General features: G+C 37.4%; 1 pseudogene across 1 annotated transcript; it reads left to right on the top strand.

Annotated features, from left to right (window-relative positions):
* The first annotated feature begins 379 nt into the window (after positions 1-379).
* On the top strand, positions 380-4926 carry LOC147497718 (peroxisome biogenesis factor 10-like; annotated as a pseudogene). The gene is made up of 11 exons (XR_015195221.1): positions 380-578; positions 722-753; positions 1286-1374; positions 1561-1655; positions 1913-2117; positions 2262-2331; positions 2501-2579; positions 3251-3384; positions 4113-4213; positions 4405-4496; positions 4603-4926. The product of XR_015195221.1 is annotated as a peroxisome biogenesis factor 10-like (transcript).
* The last annotated feature ends 316 nt before the right edge of the window (positions 4927-5242 follow it).

The following is a 5242-nucleotide window of genomic DNA, read 5'->3' as shown; positions in this document are numbered from 1 at the left end:
ATCATTCAAAAAAAAAAAAAAAAAAAAAGACCGTCTAGGCCGCCCTAGCCACCAGTCCACCCAATCGATTTTTAAACGATTAGGGCCGGGGAGTCAGTGGGTTGGCACCGCCTAGACCGATTTTTAGAACAGTCGTAACAGAAACCCACACGAAGCCCAAATGACATGGTCAGGGCTTATGGCTCTCAAACAAGCCCAATAAGCTCGACTCTCTAAGCCCAACTCTTAAATGGTCCAAATATAAATAGTCCCAGCCCAGCCTAACTTTTATCCTCAGCAAAAGAACAGCAGTTCATGCCGGAGACAGAGAGAGTGAGAGAGAGGTCGTCTGTTTTGTTGAAGTGAATTGAAACGTTAAAAAAGAGACTGCACCTAAAAATACTTATTGGGAGATATGGGAAGACATGGTCATGAAGATGTATTACATGCCTCCACTTCTTCCTCATCCTCAAATCCACCAGAAGGAAGGAGATTTCCTCTAGCTGCACAACCAGAAGTCATGAGAGCTGCCGAGAAAGATGACCAATACGCGTCTTACATCTACGATGCTTGTCGTGACGCCTTTCGCCATATATTTGGTTGGAATTTGAATTCTTTAGAATTTCTATTTGAACTGATGTTGAAATTATGTTTCTTTATGTTTTATAAGTGTTAACTAACCAATTGCAATGGCTTAACTTTATTACTTCATTAACTCTGTGCACTTGCTTATTCATTTCAGGTACACGTGTTTCTGTAGCATACCAGAATGAGGTTAGCCTTTTAAACGCTTACAGTGCAATAGTGCATTGTGATTCTTTTGCATTTATAGTAGTGCTTAGTATTGGAAAAAAGTTTGCAGGACAGTTTTGGTTAGAAAAGTGTTTCAATTGCTTCCATAGTATCGTGGTACAAATTGACATTGTTTGAAGCTAGGTTACATTGACACGCCGTATCGGACACGGATAATGAATTGTCGGACACGGCAAAATATCAAAATTTGAGGTAAATTATATACAATATGTGTCCGACACGGACACGGACACGATGGATCATTATCCGACACGGATTTATTTCAAAATATGGCGGTCCATGTAACCTAGGTTTGAAGATGACCAAAACTTAAAAACTGGCCCTGCTTCTAGAATGCTAGAAATATTTCATTGGATTTGACCTTTACTTCATGCCCTGATTTGCGGGGTTGATTTCTTCCGCTTCTAGTTGAGAGCTGCATGTGATACTCAAATTAAGTGTTACAGACATTGCATACTGGTATTGTTGTTTGATGTACTTCATTTTCTTGCAGACAAAATTATTAGGTCAGATGCTTTATTATGTTATAACAACTGGTTCAGGACAGCAAACACTTGAGAAGAATACTGTGATATAACTCAGGTACATAGTCTGAATTTCATACTATCTGTATCTGAGTTTTACCATTCATTTGCTGTTGAAATTAAGAAAAATTACCATTTTTTTTTAATTCCTCTATCTAAGCGTGTGTCTTAAAACCTGCTTCCAGTAAGGGTGTGTTTGCCTAGCAATTGAACTTTATTTTTATGTTTGTAATTGATTTGGCAGGTTGCAGGTCCTTATGGGCTTCCTCCTACACCAGCAAGGCGTGCTCTTTTCATTATATACCATACTGCAGTTCCATATCTTGCAGAAAGAATCAGGTCATTTTATCTATTTGATCTTTACACTTACCAAGGGTTATGACCTAAGCCATAATATGATTATAGTCATGGCGTAAAGGGCAACTTAGTGCACCATTTTGCCCATAAAAAGTCATGTCCTTAAATCAGTTCCCAATGTTGAAACTGTACTAAACAATTCACACCACTAGTTTAGGCACATCTCTACTATATGGTTTTTTGTTTTTTTGTTACCACAAGGATATTGACTTTATTGTTTTAATGTGTGTGTGCATCAGTTCTCGAGTGGCTGCACGTGGGATCATTCTTTCTGATTCACACTCTAATAATCTCTATGGTGACAATACTGATGTACGGAATCAAGTTCTTGGTAGCACTGGGAGGCTATCTTCGTCTTCGTCAAGCATACGTATCTCAGCCTTTTCAAGGTTGAAGCAGAGAATTTATGGAGTATGGTTGTTTGTGGTGCAGAAATGGCCTACTGTATGTTAGTTCTCTCTTTCCTTGTTCTCTTTTGTCAATTCTGGCACATCTTCTAACGCTTGCTAACTACAAGGATTCTGGCTCAGTTGAATTTATTTCGCAGACCTACTTTTTGATTGGCTGATTATTAAGATGATTGTTTAGGTACTTCCGTTTGCTCGTGAGAGCTTACAATTGGTTCTCCGTACCAACCTCATGTTTTTTTACTTTGAAGGTATGTGAAGGAGTCTTGGGTTGGAAAAAATGTTTTAGATGTATGTAGGGAGAAGCCTGAACCAAGTGTTATGAAATAGGTTCACATTGACCCTAATTAGTTGGTGATTTCTTATATTGGAATCTTAATTTTGTGGGCCTAACCATAGTATCTCGTATATACAATGCAGGTCTGTACTACCATATATCAAAACGTGCTGCAGGTATTCGTTATGTGTTCATTGGGAAGCCTTTGAACCAACGGCCGAGGTATAGTGCTATAAAATTTGGATCCTGGACCCAAGCATTTGTTTGTCTGAATATTTTTATATCTTAAGCTTGTAAGACATTTCATTATATTTCACTCTCTTTTGATTGGTGATCATATAAAGTTTTCTTAACAATTAAAAATAAAAATAAAAAGTGTCTCACTGACAATATGAATCGTAAGTATTCTGACTGATGTTGAAGTGTTTAGTGATTATCAAACTAGTACTCCTCTAGACCTTTATTTATTTGATGATTAGCTTTTTTAAGTCTCGCTTGTATACTTGTGACCTCTTATCAATGTCTAGAGAACTTGGATTTTATTCTTACTGTTTTTTCTTTTGCAGAATGCTTAATCTATAGTTCACTTGAAAAATGTAATAAGTTCATAGTTCACTTGATAACTAAACCAGTTGTGCTATTAGGGCTCCTAAAGTAATCCACTCCAACTCATCCTTTACTTTTGCTTTTGCCTAAACACGTCATACACATTCTTTCTTGTTCTGACGATTTCTTGGAAAATCTCCCCCTCTGCTGCAGTTAAGTTACACAATTTGGAGTTGTTTAAACGTATATAGAAGACTAAAACTGGAATAATCTAAGGCACTTTGGCAAGCTATCCTTTTGTTTGCACAGGAAAAATTGTTTAAGCTTTCTATTGGTGTTTGAAACAGATATCAATTACTCGGAGTTTTCCTCTTAATTCAGCTATGTATCATCACTGCTGAAGGTCTGCGACGGAGCAATTTATCTTCTATTGCCAGTTCAGTTCATCAGTCATCGCTTGGAGCCCACCAAACATCAGGAGGTTTTAAATCTTTGATTCTTTCCTTAATTATTGTTGCATATGGTCTGTTGTTCATATCTCAGACGTAATTGTACACTGCAGCATGACATTTTTGGTGTTGTCAATGTGAAAAACACAATTTCAGTGTTGTGCTCCAGTGTGCATCTTTAACAAATATATTGGTCTTCCCATTATTAAATCATTTTGACAAGTTGCTCACTTTATCTACCGAAGAGAAATGTATATAACGTTAGTCATGCATGAAACTTTAGGAATATAAATTTTAAATTAGGATATGAAAGGTATGAATATGTGTAGTCTACCAATATGTTTTTAGTTCACTCTTAGAAAGAAAGTTTTGTTGGAGCAACTAATTTCCTTGAAAGCTGGAGTGTTAAGCTGCAATGAATGTTCTGGAGAAAGTTCATGAAAATCACTTAATGAAGTGCATATATTCTTTTAGTTTGGGAATCCAGGATGCTTCCCGTTCTCTCTTTTTTTTTTTTTATTGGTAAGCCTGTTTTTAAATGAGATCAGTAACTCTTTGATGCTGGCGGGGTTTGAGCCCCAGACCTCTGGTATCATCACCCAAAGGTTTTACCGACTTTGCTAGTCTTCCTCAAGTATTTTGACAATTTTCAATTATCAAGGTCGCTATTAATAGTGAGTGTATTTCTATCAAGCAGCAGTGTGGCTATTAGCATCCCTCTCTTTTTAACCAGTTTCTCTCCTACATTTGTTGCTTGCAGTACGAGGATTACCCGTTTTAAATGAGGAAGGTAACTTGATTAGCACTGATACTACTCTTGAGAAAGGCAGTTGGGCCTCTGACCCAACAAGTGTTTCGGAGGTACAATATCTTCTCCTAAATCATTTTTTCCATTGTTGTATTATGCTTTCTAGTCTGTGTTCCAACCGCTGTGTTGAGGTTGTATTCACGTAGTTGTGTTCGAGTTTAGTATTTGTCATTTTTAAACCTGAAACGTTCACTACTCGTAGCTTGGGAATCTGAGTCTTGCATTTGCTGTGTACTGGTTTCAGAGTCAAGGAACAGGTGGGATCAGCAAATGTACCCTCTGTTTGAGTACAAGGGAACATCCAACAGCTACAACCTGTGGTCATGTCTTCTGCTGGTACATTGTTCTGGCCCTTCAAAATACCTATGCAACGCTGTCAACTTGTGCTGTGTGTGGTATCTATTATCTTTTCCTTAACGTTTGGTGCTTGCAATACTTGCAGGAACTGCATTATGGAATGGTGCAACGAAAAACCTGAGTGCCCTCTTTGTCGTACTCCCGTAACTCACTCGAGCTTAGTTTGTATATATCATTCAGACTTCTGATACCATCAGATGGTCATCTGTCTGTATAACTTCTGATGGTTACCAAGTTGGTTGTATTAGTCCATAATAAGCAATAAGATCCATCGTACTTTATATTTTGTAGTGTTTAAGTAAATTACGGTTACAGTTGTTTGTACTGCAGTCTTGTGTAAAGTAGTCCAACGTCACATTGTTCTCAGTTGGGAATATATACCATCCAGAGTGACCTCAGGTGTTCTTTATTTCGTCCAGTACATATTGCCGGTATCGTGTCTTAAGATCTTCACTATCCTGTGACAAATTTTATTTTGGGACACTCGTATGAAGCATTTACAGTGAGATCTTGACACTCGTGTTAACTATGTTCAGTGTATTTAGTTCTTGCTTGACACTCGTGTTAACTATGTTCAGTGTATTTAGTATGGTGCTCATCACCTATATTATGAGAACCATTATCTTCCGTCTATAAGACAGCCAAAAAAAAAAATAAACACACGATTTCAATTAATTTCTCACTAGTGGAGAACCCAACTCTTTATATTAAATTATTTAGCAATA

The sequence above is a fragment of the Coptis chinensis genome, chromosome 5, assembly GCF_015680905.1.
Source record: "Coptis chinensis isolate HL-2020 chromosome 5, ASM1568090v1, whole genome shotgun sequence".
NCBI classification, from domain to species: domain Eukaryota; kingdom Viridiplantae; phylum Streptophyta; class Magnoliopsida; order Ranunculales; family Ranunculaceae; genus Coptis; species Coptis chinensis.
This window is presented reverse-complemented; position numbering and strand designations above follow the sequence as displayed.